This window comes from Pristiophorus japonicus, chromosome 13 (assembly GCF_044704955.1).
Source record: "Pristiophorus japonicus isolate sPriJap1 chromosome 13, sPriJap1.hap1, whole genome shotgun sequence".
In the NCBI taxonomy this organism is placed as follows: Eukaryota; Metazoa; Chordata; class Chondrichthyes; family Pristiophoridae; genus Pristiophorus; species Pristiophorus japonicus.
Genome location: NC_091989.1, coordinates 177,214,427 through 177,233,128, shown reverse-complemented (window position 1 = coordinate 177,233,128; position 18,702 = coordinate 177,214,427).

Here is an 18,702-nt window from a genome sequence, read left to right as displayed (position 1 = left end):
ACAGAGAGTCGGGATAAATGGTTCATTTTTCGGTTGACAAACAGTAACTAGTGGAATGCCAGAGGGATCGGTGCTGGGGCCTCAACTATTTACAATCTATATTAATGACTTGGATGAGGGGACCAAGTATAATGTAGCCAAGTTTGCTGATGATACAAAGATGGGTGGGAGAGCAAATTTTGAGGAGGACACAAAAAAATCTGCAAAGGGATATAGACAGGCTAAGTGAGTGGGCAAAACATTGGCAGATGGAGTATAATGTGGGAAAGTGTGAGGTTATCCAATTTGGCAGAAAAAATAGAAAAGCAAATTATAATTTAAATGGAAAAAAATTGTAAAGTGCTATGGTACAGGAGGACCTGGGTGTCCTTGTGCATGAAACACAAAAGGGGAGCATGCAGATACAGCAAGTAATCAAGAAGGCAATTGGAATGTTGGCCTTTATTGCAAGGAGGATAGAGTATAAAAGCAGAGAAGTCCTGCTACAACTGTACAGGGTATTGGTGAGGCCACACCTGGAGTACTACGTACAGTTTTGGTCTCCATATTTAAGGAAGGATATACTTGCATTGGAGGCTATTCAGAGAAGGTTCACTACATTGATTACGGAGATGAGGGGGTTGACTTATGAAGATAGGTTGAGTAGGTTTGGTCTATACTCATTGGAGTTCACAAGAATGAGAGATGATCTTATCGAAAAATATAAGATAATGAGAGGGCTGGATAAGTTGGATGCAGGGAATATATTTCCATTCATAGGTGAAACTAAAACTAGGGTCAATAGTCTCAGAATAAGAGGCTGCCCATTTAAAACTGAGATGAGGAGCAATTTCTTCTCTCACAGGGTTGTAAATCTGTGGAATTCTCTGCCCCAGAGAGCTGTTGAGGCTGGGTCACTGAATATATTTAAAGCAGAGATAGACAGATTTTTGAGCGATAAGGGATAAAGGATTATGGGGAGCTGGCAGGTAAGTGGAACTGAGTCCATGATCAGATCAGCCAAGATCTTATTAAATGGCGGAGCAGGCTCGAGGGGTAAAATGGCCAACTCCTGCTCCTATTTCTTGTGTTCTTGTGTTCCAACAGTGACGACCCTTGTAAAGCATTTCATTGGCTGTAAAGTGCTTTTGAGACATCCTGAGGTTTTGAAATGTGCGATATTAAAATGCAAATCTTTCTTTCTCAACTCTACTGTAATTCCAGTCTTCAAATGAACAGCGCAGAATGGGTAAAATCTGATAACTTCCACTGCAGAGGTTATGCATTTCCGTGTGCGAATTCCAACAGATAATCAGAGCATGTTGGGCAATTCATTCATATCTGGTATTGTACAGAGCTTCGATGTTTCTATCAGCTCACGCATGGGTAAAAGCTGGCAAATCTGTTCTGTCTGGTACTGTGCACCTCATGTATATCTCAGTGTCAGCTCTTGTACAGGCTGTGAACTATCTGCGGTAGAATATAGGCACAAGGAGCCAATGTGCAACAGCAGGAAAAGCCATGTGGTGGCTCATGGTAATTATTTGTCCAGCAACTCAAATAGGTCCAGCTTCCTCTTGTTCAATTCTCCACCCACTTTTCTTGCCTCTTCCACTCCTGGAGGTATTGGCACTTGCTGGATTAAAGGTCCATGGGTACCAGGCACTCATTGATGCCCTGCCCGGGTGACTATTCTTCATGTGCAAATCTGAAAAGTGAGTGTTGACTTGCTATTCAGTCACAGGCAACGTGGATCCTGTCCTCATTAAACTGGCACTATCTAGCTCCCATTTTTATATGCGATATATCACTTGCATAAATGGCCCTTCCTGCAGAAGTGCCATAATTTGTGCCCCTTTTGGTATGGTACTGGAGGAATGCAGACCGAGTCATTCATTCTATGGTGAGTCATCATCGTAGGTAGTCCCTCAGAATCGAGGAAGACTTGCTTCCACTCTTAAAATGAGTCCTTAGGTGGCTGTACAGTCCAATACGTGAACCACAGTCCCTGTCACAGCTGGGGCAGATAGTCGTTGAGGGAAGGGATTGGTGTAACTGGTTTGCTCACACTCCTTCTGCTGCCTGTGCTTGGTTTCTGCATGCTCTCGGCGCCGAGACTCGAGTTGCTCAGCGCCCTCCCGGATGCGCTTCCTCCACTTAGGATGGTCTTTGCCCAGGGATTCCCAGGTGTCAGTGGGGATGTTGCACTTTATCAGGGAGGCTTTGAAGGTGTCCTTGTAACGTTTCCTCTGCCCACCTTTGGCCCGTTTGCCATGAAGGAGTTCCGAATAGAGTGCTTGCTTTGGGAGTCTCGTGTCTGGCATGCGAACAATGTGGCCTGCCCAGCGGAGCCGATCAAGTGTGGTCAGTGATTCGATGCTGGAGGTGTTGGCCTGGTGAGTGGGGTTTCATTTGAATACCATATAGATGAACTTTTCACTCATCGAAACCAGTTACTGGAAAAGGAAGAGAATGCCACAGTGGTACAATAACCAGGCTTGGGCAAACTCCAACAGGCCAGTGATGCAACAAGAAAGCAGAAAAAATAAATTTAACAAGAAATGAAGAATCAAGCAAAGGCGGAGGGAGAAAAAGAAAGACTTGCATTTATATAGTGCCTTCCATGACCACTGGATATCCCAAAGTGCTTGACAGCCAATGAGGTAATTTTTGAAGTGTAGTCACTGTTGTAATGTAGGAAATGTAACAGCCAATTTGCGCACAGCAAGCTCCACAAACAGCAATGTGATAATGAGCAGATAATCTGTTTCAGTGATGTTGATTGAGGGATAAATATTGACCAGGACACCGGGGATAACTCCCCTGCTCTTCTTCAAAAGAGTACCAAATGATCTTTTACGTTCACCTGAGACAGGACCTCGGTTTAACGTCTCATCCGAAAGACACTCAGGCAGTGCAGCACTCCCTCAGCACTGTACTGGAGTGTCAGCCTAGATTTTTGTGTTTAAGTCACTGGAGTGGAACTTGAACCCATGACCTTCTGACTCAGAGGCGAGAGTGCTACCCACTGAGCCACAGCTGACAAAAACATATACAGCAAACTTGGAAGTAGATTCAATAGTACCTTCCAAAAGGGAAGAGGATAAGTACTTGAAGGGGAAAACATTGCAGGGCTAAGGTGAAGGAGCAAGGGAGTCATCATCATAGGCAGTCCCTCGGAATTGAGGAAGACTTGCTTCCACTCTCAAAATGAGTCTTTAGGTGGCTGAACAGTCCAATACGAAAGCCACAGTCCCTGTCACAGGTGGGACAGATAGTCGTTGAGGGTAAGGGTGGGTGGGACTGGTTTGCCGCACGCTCTTTCCGCTGCCTGTGCTTGATTTCTGCATACTCTCGGCGATGAGACTCGAGGCGTTCAGCGCCCTTCCGGATGCACTTCCTCCACTTATGGCGGCCTTTGGCCAGGGACTCCCAGGTGTCGGTGGGGATGTTGCATTTTATCAGGGAGGCTTTGAGGGTGTCCTTATAACGTTTCCTCTGCCCACCTTTGGCTCGTTTGCCGTGAAGGAGTTCCGAGTAGAGCACTCCGCTGATCAAGTGTGGTCACTGCTTCAATGCTGGGGATGTTCGCCTAGTCAAGGACGCTAATGTTGGTGTGTCTGTCCTTCCAGGGGATTTGTAGGATCTTGCGGAGACATCGTTGGTGGTATTTCTCCAGTGACTTGAGGTGTCTACTGTACATGGTCCATGTCTCTGAGCCATAAAGAAGAGTGGGTATTACTACAGCCCTGTAGACCATGAGCTTGGTGGCAGATTTGAGCGCCTGGTCTTCGAACACTTTTTTAATCAGCCGGCCGAAGGCTGCACTGGCGCACTGGAGGCAGTGTTGAATCTCGTCATCAATGTCTGCTCTTGTTGATAAGAGGCTAATTGGATAGCTCTTTCAAAGAACTGTCAAAGGCTGAATGGCCTCGTTCTATGCTGTATGATTCTATAATTAGTTTTATTTAAATGAGCTGTCTGTAAGTCATTCCGCCAGATGTTAAAATGGTCCTTTTTTTTGCCTCTTTAAAACCAGACTGCTTGGTCAAACTGACTGGGTGGGAGACAGCACTCTACACTTCCAATTAACTGATTGGAAAGGACCAAGTGTTAATTCAAATGAGAAACTTGTGTTGTGTCCTTGGTTGTCATGTACTGCAGCATAATTGCATTGGTTATTTGTGTCTCGGTTGATATTAATGGGTTTCTGCGATAATACGGTAGGTCCAGAGCATTTGAGTTTTATTAAGCACAGCTCCAGATGTAGGAGGAATCAGATGTTAGAAGCATCCCCTTCTTGCCCACTCGTCAACACAAACGTTTCTCTTTTACATTTTACACGGCTTAGTAGTACGCCTTCCATAATCGTGCCACAGGCCCATATATAGGTTCACCTTGGATTTTGTTTTGTTATAACTCAACTAGTAAAACTCAACTAGTGTACCATTCATTTAATGGAGAACACATGTGCCAGATATACCTCAGCAAAGTCTTTCAGAAAAAACTTTGTTTGAGAAATAAATCCCCTCTCCATCGGAAAACTTCAAATGTAACCTCATCGCAGGTAGCGGAGAGAGGCTGCCTTAAACAAAAGCCTTTCAAGAACGGCAATGGATCTTGTAATTAAAAGCTTTCATTGACATTTTATAGGAGCACTTAAAATGTCGACTTACTGTTTTGGTACTGCAGTTGTATTTTTTTTTAAATCTCTTGAGGGAGATTCTCCCCTTCTTTTAAAACATTTTTTTGCTCCCTTTCTTAAGGCATTTGACTCCTATCAAAGTAACAATAACAAACTTGCATTTATATAGCACCTTTAACATAGTAAAATGTCCCAAGACACTTCAGAGGGGCGTTATCAAGTAAAATTTGACACTTAAGGGGATATTAGGATAGGTAACCAAAAGCTTGGACAAAGAAATAGGTTTTAAGGAGCGTCTTAAAGGAGGAGAGCAAGTTGAGAGGTTTCGGGAGGGAATTCCAGAGCTTGGGGTCTAGGCAGCTGAAGGCATGGCCACCAATGGTGGAGCGATTAAAATCGGGGATGCACAAGAGGCCAAAATTGGAGGAGTGCAGAGATCTCAGAGTATTGTAGGGCTGGAGGAGGTTACAGAGATAGGGAGAGGCAAGGCCATGGAGGGATTTGAAAACAAGGATGATAATTTTAAAATCGAGGTGTTGCTGGACCGAGGGAAAATGTATGTCAGCGAGCACAGGATTGATGGGTGAACTGGACTTGGTGCGAGTTAGGGCACGGGCAGCCGAGCTTTGGATGAACTCAAGTTCACAGAGGGTTGGAGGCCAGCCAGGAATGCGTTAGAAGAGTCATGTCTGGAGGCAAAAAAAAAAGGCATGGATGAAGGTTTCAGCAGCAGATGAGTTAAGGCAGGGACGGAGACGGGCGACGTTACAGAGGTGGACGTAGGCTGTGTTAGTGATGGAGAGGATGTGGGATTGGATGCTCGCTCAGGGTCAAATAGGACGGCAAAGGTTGAGAATGGCCTGGTTCAGCCTCAGGCCAGGAAGAGGGATGGAGTCTGTGGCTAGGGAACAAGGTTTGTGGCTGGGACCGAAGTCAATTTAACTGGAGGAACTTTCTGCTCATCCAAACCTAAATGTCAGACAAGTGGACCTCCCCTGCCCTGGGCTTCACCCCACGTCCCAACTTTGACCATTTCTAATTGCTCTACTTACTCACTTACCTTGGCGGGAGACAGTTTTCGTCAGTACCCGGCAGCAGCCTGACACCCCACTATTTTCCACTCTTTGCCATTGACATCATTCCGGTTGTCTTCAGCCGGGAATCAGTGGTGGGGGGTATTCAAATGAGGCCCGAGAGCTAAAATCTTCCTGGCTCTGCACTTCATGCAGCAAAATGGATTGCCATCTGCGTTAGCACACCTGAGTGTTGGTAGGCTAATCATCCATGTGGGGCATTGCCACCAAACTGGCTCCTGATCCTCCGCCAACATCCATACACAAGGACTTTTTTAAAATTCATTCCTGGGATGGCCAGACCAGCATTTATTGCCCATCCCTAATTGCCCTTGAGAAGGCAGCGGTGAGCCACCTTCTTGAACTGTTACAGTCGCTGTGGTGAAGGTGCTCCGACAATGCTGTAAGGGAGGGAGTTCCAGGATTTTTACGATGAAGGATCAGCGATATATTTGCAAATCACGATGGTGTGTGAATAGGAGGGGATCTTGGAGGTGGTCATGTTCCCATATTCCTGCTACCCTTCTCCTTATAAAGTGGTAGAAGTCATGGTGGGAGGTGCTGTTGAAGACTTGGCGAGTTGTGGCAGTACATCTTGACGATGGTACATACTACAACCACTGTGCGTCAGTGGTGGAGGGAGTAAATATTTAAGGTGGTGGATGGAGTGCCATTCAAGCGGGCTACTTTGTCCTGGATGGTGTCGAGCTTCTTGAGTGTTGTTGGAGCTGCACTCATCCAGGCAAGTGGAGAGTATTCCATCACACTCCTGCCTTGTGCCCTGTAGATGGTGGAAAAGCTTTGGGGAGTCAGGAGGCGAGGCACTCACCACAGAATACCCAGCCTCTGACCCGCTCTTGTTGCCACAGCAATCGTGACCCTCGGGATGTTGATGGCGGGAGATTTTGCGATGGCAATGTCATTGAATGCAAAGGGGAGGTGGTTAGACTCTCACTTGTTGGAGATGGTCATTGCCTGGCACTTGTGTGGTGTAAATTCGGCGATAGTAATGCCCGGAGGAGGTCTCGCACACAGGAACTGGCTGATTTGTGTTTCCCCCTCCATAGCCCAGAGGAACCAACGCCATTCGAGCTGCCCTTCCTGACCGGTCAGCTGAGACTTCCTGTTTTCATTTCTTAACTATTTACCAATTGTGGAGCACAGGTTTGGTGTTTTTGAGTGAATTCCATGTGTGGCCGCTCTCTGCCCTGGGAACAGGCTCAGCAGAGGCCGGGCTTTCCTGACAGGGCCGAAAGGTAAATCGGAGCATGACTCACTTTGGGCCATTTTGGAAACCTCAAGGCCACAGCACTGGCCACAGTTTGAGAGCAGGTCAGACATACACATTCGAAATAAGTGGCCATTTTAACTATCAGCCGCAGTGTAAACAGATTGCCGTCTGATTCACAACCCATGCCACTTCTCTACATTACAACAGTGACTACACTTCAAAAGTGCTTAGTTGGCAATAAAGCGCATTGGGATGTCTGGTGGTCGGAAAAGGTGCTGCATAAATGCAAGTCTATCTTTTCTTTGTCTCCCGATTTTTCCCTTCTATTATCTTAAATGGAATTAAAATCAGGAGAGGTGTATAAGGGGTAGCTGATCCATTATCTCCCATTCTGCACTATCGCCCAAAGTCAAAATGAACTCATCCTGTGTGACGTAGACCTGAAAAAGGAGATGAAATACATTTCTCTTTAATATTGTTTTAAGATAGCTGCCATCATCCTAGGCAGTGCCTTAAAATCGAGGAAGACTTGCTTCCACTCTAAAAGTGAGTTCTCAGGTGACTGAACAGTCCAATGCAGGAATTACTGTCTCTGTCACAGGTGGGACAGACAGTGGTTGAAGGAAAGGGTGGGTGGGACTGGTTTGCCGCACGCTCCTTCCGCTGTCTGCGCTTGTTTTCTGCATGCTCTCAGTGACAAGACTCGAGGTGCTCCCGGATGCACTTCCTCCACTTAGGGCGATCTTTGGCTAGGGATTCCCAGGTGTCGGTGGGGATGTTGCATTTTATCAAGAGGCTTTGAGGGTATCCTTGTAACATTTCCTATGCCCACCTGGGGCTCGTTTGCCATGTAGGAGTTCCGAGTAGAGTGCTTGCTTTGGGAGTCTTGTGTCAGGCATGCGGACAATGTGGCCTGTAACAAAGTAATGAACAAGGGATCTGTATCGGCAACAACAGCAACCACTTAAAAGTATATTCACAGTAATGCCACGTTGCCACCCCAGTGGAAGGAAGGGGAGTTGGTCAATCTTTCTTTACCCAGGTAATTCTAAACGACTCTAGTGGAGAGAGTAAAGAAGCTGGGATTGTTCTCCTTCGAGCAGAGAAGGTTGAGGGGAGATTTGATCGAGGAGTTCAAAATTGTGAAGAGTTTTGTTCGAGTAGAAATGGAGAGAAACATTTTTCACTAGCAGGAGGGTCGGTAACCACAGGAGACACAGATTTAAGAGCTGTGGCAAAAGAACCAGAGGGGAGTTGAAGTGAAACTTATTTTATGCAGCCGAGTTGTTATGATCCGTAATGCGCTGGCTGAAAGGGCACATAGGTGAAGCTGGAGTCACGTGTGACTGGACAACCAATCACGGTACAGTAGTCTTATTGATAGCAATGGGAACGTTGCATCTCCGAGTTCTCATTGCTATCAATGAGAGAAAAAAAACCACCCAAACACAACGTAAAAAAATTAAAAAAATACCACACATGTTTAAAATTAATTGAAATTAAAGTTAATGAAATGTTTTAGAAAAAATATATATTTTCGGATTTTTTTAAATGTTTAAAAGGGTTTAAAATAAACTTACCTTAGTGGACAGGGGTTTTAACATAAAAATGTGTATTTAAATTTAATTTTTATATGTTTTAAAACTCTTACACTGGTAAAAGTAGGCTATGCGCCTGCTTTTACCAGGCGCAAGAGTTTTAAGGCTGGGCAAGAGTTGGGAAACTAGTCCAATCTCGCTCGGGCAAACGTCCTGGCTGCAGGAATGCGGAGGATTTGTCGGAAAAGTTGGTTTTCGGCGCATGTGCAACGCGAAGCCGGAATTTTAGCCTCGATGTTTAGACCAGGCTCAAGGACTGTTCGATATCTAAAGCTGTCTGCCAGCATTCACAGTTTACTGATGCGTGGAATAGATTGTCAAATTTTCCTTTCTAGTTGCCTGTGCGTTTCCTCTTGCCTTCCGCTGTGTATGTTATAAAAAATAAAAGATGTTTGGAAGTGCGTTCAAGGCTGTATTAGGCTCTTGGGGGTTTGGATGGCTGAATAAAGTGCTTTAACTTTGCTCTCACTGTTTTATTATAGAGACCAGAACCCCAATGTGGAAATGTTGAAATCTCTCCTGTACATCCATGTGTTTTATATTCTGTGGACTTTGTGGAGTTTATGTTGTGTTATTCTGGGATTTCTTTTTTCACATTGATGGATACCATGGCAACATCGGCATGTGATGATGTCCTCACCAAAAGGTTGAACATTTGCAGCGTGTAAGAGTTGTTTATGAAGTCAAAATCCACAAATCCCCCGTAGTAACAATCGGAATTTGTGCACTCAATGCAAATTATTATTTTTTGTCATGAAAAATTGGATGGAGGGCAAAAGTCCAGAGTGTAGGGGACCACCAAAGTTGAAAAAGGTAGGAGAGAAAGACCCGATTTTCCTGTTCCAGGGTCTGGATGTATAGAATTACTGCGAATAAGGAATGACTATATGGAATATAGCCCACGGACTCCCACAGTTTCTCCATCTCCGTTGCATCTATTCTAACTATGCATCAGTGCTTCCGATATGTCTTCCCTTTTTCCTCAATCGAGGATTCCCCTCCACCATGGTTGACAGGGCTCTTGATCGTGTCCCCTTCCATTTTACGCACTTCTGACTTCATCCCTTCCCTTCACTCCCAGAACCACAATCGTCATCATCATAGGCAGTCCCTCGGAATCGAGGAAGACTTGCTTCCACTCTAAAAATTAGTTCTGAGGTGACTGAACAGTCCAATATGAGAACCATAGTCCCTGTCACAGGTAGGACAGACAGTCATTGAGGGAAAGGGTGGGTGGGACTGGTTTGCCGTACGAGGGTTCCCCTTGATCTCATCTTCCATCCCACCAGCCTCCACATTCAATGGATTATCCTCTGCCATTTCCGCCACCTCCAGAGCAATGGCATCACCAAACACATCTTCCCCTCCCCTTTCAGAATTCTGAAGGGACCGCTCCCTCCACGACACCAAGGTCCACTCTTCAATCACTCCCAATACCTGCTCACCTTCCCACGGCATCTTCCCGTGCAGGCACAGAAAATGCAACACCTGCCCTTTCACCTCCTCCCTTCCCATCATCCAGGGCCCCAAACACTCCTTCCAGGTGGAGCAGCGATTTACTTGTACTTCTTTCAATTTAGTATACTGTATTCGCTGCTCATGATGCGGTCTCTTCTACATTGGGGAGACCAAATGCAGATTGAGTAACCGCTTTGCGGAGCATCTCCATTCAGTCCGCAAGTGTGACCCTGAGCTTCTGGTCACTTGCCGCTGTAATTCTCTACCCCACTCCCACTCTGACGTCTCTGTCCTCGGCCTCCTACACTGTTCAGAAGAATGAGAGGTGATCTTATCGAATCGTATAAGATTATGAGCGGTGGCTTGACAAGGTGGATGCAGAGAGGATGTTTCCACTGATGGGGGAGACTAGGACTAGGGAGCATAATCTTAGAATAAGGGGTCGCCCATTTAAAACTGAGATGAGGAGAAATTTCTTCCCACAGAGGGTTGTGGATCTGTGGAATTCGTTGCCGCAAAGAGCTCTGGAAGCTGGGACATTGAATAAATTTGAGAAAGAAATAGACAGTTTCTTAAACGATAAGGGGTTATGGGGAACGGGCAGGGAAGTGGACCTGAGTCCATGATCGGATCAGCCATGATCGTATGAAATGGTGGAGCAGGCTCGAGGGGCCGTATGGCCTACTCCTGCTCCTATTTCTTATATTCTTATGTTCGAATGAAGCTCAATGGAAGCTCGAGGAACAGAACCTCATCTTTCGATTTGGCACTTTACAATCTTTTGGACTCAACATTGAGTTCAACAGTTTCAGATCATAGCCACTGCTCTCATATTTTTAATCAGCAGGTGCTGATAATGAACCAACTATTGCCACTTACAGCTCCTTTCGACCCATCCTTTGTTTCTTTACTTGTCCCATTACCATCTCCTTCTGCCTCGCACCATCATCCATTTTGTCTCTTAATCTCTCCTACCTTGTAGTTTGTTCACCCCCCCCTCCCCCTTTTCCCTGCCTCTGCGCTTGCTTAAATACCTGTTACATTAAATTTTTCCAGTTCAGAGGAAAAGTCACCAACCTGAAACGTTAAGTCTGTTTCTCTCTCCACAGACGCTGCCCGACCTGCTGAGTGTTTCCAGCTTTCTCTCTTTTTATTTCAGATTTCCAGTTTCCGCAGTATTTATATCACTTTTGTATGATTATAAGGGAACCTGTCTGGTTTTCCACACATTCAACAATGAAAATTGCATTGGTATAGGGCGTCCCAAAGTGATTCACAGCCAATGAAGTACAGTGTAGTCGTTGTTGTAATGAAGGCAAACGTGGCAACCAATTTGCACACAAGCAGCAATGAGACACATGGCCATTTTAATCTGTTGTGGTAGTTGGTTTCGGGATAAATGTTGGCCAAGACACCAGGAGAGCTTCCCTGCTCTGCTTCAAAGAAAGATGTGGGATCCTTTATGTTCACCGAAAGGGCAGGTGGGGTTACATAGGATTACATCGTATATACGGCACAGAAACAGGCCATTGGGCCCAACCAGTCCAGGCCGGCTTTTATGCTCCACTCGAGCCTCTGCCCGTCTTTCCTCATCCAAATCTATCAGCATAACCCTCTATTTCCTTCTCCCCCATATGCTTGTCTAGCCTACCCTTAAATGCATCTATACTATTTGCCTTAACAACTCCCTATGGGTAGCGAGTTCCGCATTCTTACCACTCTCTGGGTAAAATATTTTCTTCTGAATTCCCTATTGGTTTTTTTGGTGACTATCTTATATTGATGGCCTATAGCTATGCTCTTCCCCACAAGTGGAAACACTCTCCCTGTATCCACTCTATCAAAACCGTTCCTGATTTTAAAGACCTCTATTAGGTCACCTCTCAGTCTTCTTTTTTCAAGACGGGTTCTCGTTGTACCCTCTCGTTCAAAAGACGGCACCTCCGACACTGCAGCACTCCCTCGATGCTGAGGTCCAAACCAATCACTATTTTCTGGGGAAGAAAGATCCCTGCCATCGGACGGGACGAGACCTGGTCCCCACCCATCTTTTCTCTTATTACGTTGTGTTTGCCCTAAATCACAGAAATGCATCAGTGCCAATACGGGCTGATTAAGATCCACCTGAGTCTGGAATATTTACCTACACCACGGAGTGAACAAAGAACGAGAACAATAAGGGTGAGCGTTTCTCAGAAGTAGACTTCAATTTCAAAAGCAGCAAACTGTGGCTTTGGCAGATGTCTAAAGCTAAATCAGAGATATGGATTCACTGACGATGTTTAGTCAGTGCTAAACCACAGATTTGTGCAACTTGCCACCTGTAAACTACCACAGATCACACATGCTGTTACTACAGCTCAGGGGGCACTTGTGCATAAAACACAAAAGAATAGTATGTGTTATACTCATAATAAATGGTCAGAGCAATGACTGTGTGTAATGAGCAAGTGTGACCTTAGCTCCTTTATTGTAGTTCCACAGTGCAGGTACCTCGTGGATGGCCTGCTTATATACTGTACTCCCATGGGATGCTGGGATCCCTTGGTACTCCAACAGGTAGGCCCTCTGAAGTCAACAATACACTTATTTACAAGGTGAGACGATCTGGGGCTCTGCGCTCCCTTGTCGATCGTCTCAGTACAAATGTTGGTGTGGCTGGGTTGGTCAGTTCTGGGTTGGTCACTGGGTTGTTGGGCAGCTGGCCTTGCCGGGCTGCTGGGGTTGATGAGTTCTGTTTCGTGGTCAACTGTGATGTCAGTTGCCACTTGTGTGTGTGTTGCAGGGTCCTCTGCGTGTTGTGCGTAGCTATTGGTGATCCGCAGTTTAATTTGGTTCAAGTGTTTTCCGTGCGTTTGTCCATTGGTCAGTTTGACCTGAAACACCCTACTTCCCCTTTTTGGCTGTGAACCTGCCAGTGAGCCATTTGGAACCATGTCCATAATTGAGCACAAACACAGGATCATTGATCTCAATATCGCGTGACAAGTTTGCGCGGTCATGGTACACACTCTGTTGATGCCGCTTGTCCTCCTCATGATCATGTAGATCAGGGTGGACCAGAGAGAGCCTTGTTTTAAGTGCCCTTTTCATGAGCAGCTCAGCTGACGGAATCCCTGTGAGTGAGTGGGGTCTGGTGCGGTAGCTGAGCAGTACTCGGGACAACCGGATCTGCAGGGAGCTTTCCGACACGCGTTTCAAGCTTTGCTTGATGGTCTGGACTGCCCGTTCTGCCTGCGCGTTGGATGCGGGCTTGAATGACGCAGATATGACATGTTTGATCCCGTTGCGGGTCGTGAATTCTTTGAATTCGGTACTTGTGAAGCATGGCCCATTGTCACTGACTAGGACATCGGGCAGGCTGTGCATGGCAAATATAGCTCTTAGACTTTCAATGGTGGCCGTGGACGTGCTTCCAGACATTATTGCACATTCAATCCACTTTGAGTAAGCATCCACGACAACCAAAAACATTTTGTCTAGGAATGGGCCTGCATAGTCTACATGGATCCTCGACCACGGTTTGGATGGCCAGGACCATAACCTTAGCGGTGCCTCTCTGGGTGCATTGCTCAACTGAGAGCAGGCGTTGCACTGGCGTACACAAGATTCTAAATCTGAGTCAATGCCTGGCCACCACATGTGGAATCTGGCTATGGCTTTCATCATCACAATGCCTGGGTGGGTGCTGTGTAGCAAGACCACACGATTGCCCCACAAGAGACAGTCCGCCTGCAGGGACAGCTCATCTTTGTGTCTGTGGAATGGCTTAATCGCTTCCTGCATCTCCACTAGGACACTGGACCAGCTCCCATGGAGGACACAGTTTTTTTACCAGGGACAGTAAAGGATCCTGGCTGGTCCAGGTCCTGATCTGGTGGGCCGTAATGGGGGATTTCTCGTTCTCAAATGCCTCCATGACCTTAAGCAAGTCCGCTGGCTATGCCATTTCCACCCCGGTGGTGGGCAACGGTAGCCGACTGAGAGCATCTGCGCAGTTCTCTGACCCCGGTCTGTGGCAAATTACATAGTTGTATGCCGACAGCGTGAGCACCCATCTTTGGATGTTGGCAGCGACATTGGTATTGATCCCTTTGCTCTCCGAGAATAGCGATATGAGCGACTTGTGCTCTGTTTCAAGTTCGAACTTGAGGCCAAACAAGTACTGGTGCATTTTTTTTATCCTGTATACGCACGCCAGAGCCTCTTTTTCAACCATGCTGTAGGCCCTTTCGACCTTAGACAAACTCCTGGATGCATATGCAACCGGTTGCAAAATTCCCGATTCATTAGCCTGTTGTAACACACACCCGACCCCGTATAACGACGCATCGCAAGCTAACACTAGTCGTTTACATGGGTTATACAGGACAAGCAGTTTGTTAGAACACAGTAAATTTCTGGCTTTCTTAAAGGCAGCCTCTTGTGAATTCCCCCATACCCAGTCATCTCCCTTGCACAGCTGCACATGCAGGGGTTCTAGTAGGGTCTTAACCCAGGTAGGAAATTACTGAAGTAGTTAAGGAGTCCCAGAAACGACCGCAGCTCCGTCACGTTCCGTGGTCGCGGCACGTTCTTGATGGTCTCCGTCTTGGCGTCAGTGGGTCTGATGCCGTCTGCTGCGATCCTTCTTCCCAAGAACTCGACGTCCTGTGCCAGGAAAATACGCTTCGAGCATTTCAACCTGAGCCCCACGCGATCCAACCAACTAAGAACCTCCTCCAGGTTCTTCAAGTGCTCCATGGTGTCCCGACCTGTAACCAATATGTCGTCCTGGAAGACCACTGTAGAAGGAACCGACTTTAGCAGGCTTTCCATGTTTCGCTGGAAGATCGTTGCAGCCGACCGAATCCAGAACGGGCACCGGTTGTAAATAAATGCACCTTTGTGCGTGTTGATGCAGGTGAGGTCTTTCGAAGACTCTTTCAGCTCCTGCGTCATGTAGGCCGAGGTCAGGTCCAGCTTGGTGAACGTCTTCCCTCAAGCCAGGGTCGCGAATAGGTCGTCTGCCTTGGGTAGCGGGTATTGGTCCTGCAGCGAAAACTGGTTAATTGTTACTTTATAGTCCCCACAAATTCTAACTGTACCGTCCTCCTTGAGTACTGGAAAAATTGGACTGGCCCAGTCATTGAACTCCACCGGCATGATGATGCCCTCGCATTGCAGCTTGTCCAGCTCGATTTCCACTTTTTCACGCATCATGTATGATACTGCCCGAGCCTTGTGTTGGATGGGTCGCGTACCGGGAACCAAATGGATCTGCACTTTCACCCCCAAGAAACTTCCAATGCCTGGCTCGAATAACGAAGGGAATTTGCTTAGAATCTAGGTACATGCGGTGTCGTCAACTGACGAGAGCGCTCGGATGTCATCCCAGTTCCAGCGGATTTTCCCCTGCCAGCTTCTGCCAAATAACGTGGGGCCATCCCCTGGCACAATCCACAGCGGGAGTTCGTGTACTGCTCCATCATAGGAGACTTTGACTTCAGCACTGCCAAATATCGGGGTTAGTTCCTTTGTATAAGTCCTTAACTTCGTGTGAATGGGGCTGAGCTTGGGCCTGTGTGCCTTCTTCCAACACAGCCTGTCGAAGGCCGTTTTACTCATTATGGACTGACTTGCCCCGTGTCTAGTTCTATAGACACTGAAATACTGTTCAGTTCAACTTTCAACATTATTGGTGGGCATTTCGTCGTGAACATGTGTACACCGTACACCTCTGCCTCCTCCGTTCAAGTATCCAATTCCGTCTCTGCAATGTGATGGTTTGCAGGGTTTGCAGTTTGCCTGCACATGCGTTGGAGATGTCCCATTGTTCTGCAGCCATTGCACGCATAGTGCTTAAAGCGGCATTGATGGGGCCGATGATCACCTCCGCAGCGCCAACAGGGTGTTAACTGCCTCGCATTAACAGATGATGGCGGACTCTGGGTCAATTGAGGTCGGGCCACAGCAGCTGACATGTACGTTCTGCCCTGTACATTTCTGCTCAAAACTAACGTTACTTTATGCACAGTATTGGCTGAAACTTCTTTGTTCTGCGAAATCTGCTTGGTGTTGTCGCTGGTGGACATAAATGCCTGGGCTATTGTTATGGCTTTACTCAGATTCTGAGTTTCTACAGTCAACAGTTTGGGAAGGATTGTCTCATGTCCGATGCCCAGTACAAAAATGTCTCTGAGCATTTGTTCTAGGAATCCCTCAAACTCACAATGTCCACTTCCTGGCCCTCCAATCGTTGACACGTGTAGAACCGATATCTCGCCATCAAAACGCTTTCCTTAGGATTTAGGTGCTCCCGGACCAGCGTACACAGTTCTTCATAGGATTTATCTGTTGCTTTAGCCGGGGTCAGGAGATTCTTCTTGAGGCCATAGGTAGTGGCCCCACAGATGGTTAGGGGGATCGCCCTTCGTTTGATGGTATTCTCGTCCCCTTCCAGCTCGTTGGCTACGAAGTATTGGTCGAGTCTCTCCATGAAGGCCTCCTAATCATCCCCCTCCGAGAACTTCTCCAGGATGCCGACTGTTCTTTGCATTTTCGAACGGTGCGTTACTTCATCGCCAATTGTTATACTCATAATAAATGGTCAGAGCAACTACTGTGTGTAATGAGCAAGTGTGACCTTAGCTCCTTTATTGTAGTTCCAGAGTGCAGGTATCTCGTGAGTGGCCTGCTTATATACTGTACTCCCAAGGGATGCTGGGATCCCTTGGGACTCCAACAGGTAGGCCCTTTGGTGGACAGGTGTGATGCAGGTTACAAGGTTACAAGGGGTTAAATACATATGATCAGGAAGGCCATTATTGCAACGGGGATGGAGTATAAAAGCAGGGAAGTCTTGCTACAGCTATACAAGATATTGGTGAGGCCACACCTGGAATACTGCGTGCAGTTTTGGTTTCCATATTTACGAAAGGATATACTTGCTTTGGAGGCAGTTCAGAGAAGGTTCACTAGGTTGATTCCAGGGATGTTGGGGTTTACAAGAGGAAAGGTTGAGTAGGTTGGGCCCCTACTCATTGGAATTCAGAAGAATGAGAGGTGATATTATCGAAATGTATAAGATTATGAGGGGGCTTGACAAGGTGGATGCAGAGAGGATGTTTCCACTGATGGGGGAGACTAGAACTAGAGGGCATGATCTTAGAATAATGGGCTGCCCATTTAAAACAGAGATGAGGAGAAATTTCTTCTCTCAGAGGGTTGTAAATCTGTGGAATTCGCTGCCTCAGAGAGCTGTGGAAGCTGGGACATTGAAAAAATTTAAGACAGAAATAGACAGTTTCTTAAACAATAAGGGAATAAGGGGTTATGGGGAGCGAGCTGAGTCCATGATCAGATCAGCCATGATCTTATTGAATGGCGGAGCAGGCTCGAGGGGCTGTAAGGCCGACTCCTGTTTCTATTTCTCATGTTCTTATTTACCTTTCTTTTCCTTCTGCACTGTTAGGGATCTGAGGCAATCTAGTCTAGACTTCCCAGGAGTGTAAATGTATTCTTCAGCTGGGATTGGAGGCACAGTATCAATAAACCAGCAGGGAAAGGGGGCAGCATCCTCAGGTGGTACAGATTCCAGTTAACAGGAAGTTTTGGTTTTACTTACCTTGCCTTTAATCATCGCCCCGGCAGCGACCGGCCGCCTGATCCACGCCCCCTACATTTGCCGGTGCTTTTGCCCGGCGCTGCTGCAGGGGACATAAGTCAATTTCGGGTCCGGGGCGAACCGCGCGGCAATGACATCACAATCTCTGGGCGCAGTGCCATAGCACCGCCCGCTAAGTTCCTGCCCAATATGGCTGGAGTCGAAGTCCGTGCCACGCCCGGTCACAGAGGCATTTGTGCCCCATTAGTGCCCCCCCCGGATGGTAACGTGAGGTGCAAATGCACCCAATTTCTAGCCGATATGTCTTCAGTGAGTCAGTTGCGACATCCCCACTGACACCTGGGAGTCCCTGGCCATAGACCACCCGAAGTGGAGGAAGTGCATTCGGGAGGGCGCTGAGCACCTCGAGTCTCGTCGCCGAGAGCATGCAGAAATCAAGCACAGGCAGCGGAAGGAGCGTGCGGCAAACCAGTCCCACTCACCGCTTCCCTCAACAACTATCTGTCCCACCTGTGACAGAGACTGTCGTTCTCGTATTGGACTGTACAGCCACCTAAGAACTCATGCTAAGAGTGGAAGTCTTCCTCGATTCTGAGGGACTGCCTATGCTGAAGGATTGATGGTACTGATCCCAATAACTCAGCAGGGATTGGAGTGCAGTACTCAATAAACGAGCAGATATTCCAATGTAACTAAAGAAGCTTTTCTTTGGTGCTATTATAAAAGACAGTGCTCACTGAGAAAGCAGCTAATTAATGGTTGAAGCATAATAGTGACAGGGAATGTGTATAAAGGGGACTTTTGTTTATCGCTAGTGTCACTCTGGAGGAACAGCAAAATAATGGAATTGCTCAAGTGCAGAGATACATCGCACCAATTTGTTTTTGGGAAGATAAAGGATCAGGGTCTTTTGCACTCAATGTGGTTGATTGACCCACAGTTGGATAGATAATTCTGCATTTATATTATCCTGCAGCAGGCGCATGGGAACACCATCACCTCTGCGTTCCCTCCAAGTCACGCACCATCCTGACTTGGACATATATCGCTGTTCCTTCATCGTCACTGGGTCAAAATCCTGGAACTCCCTCCTTCTTAGCATTGTGGGAGCA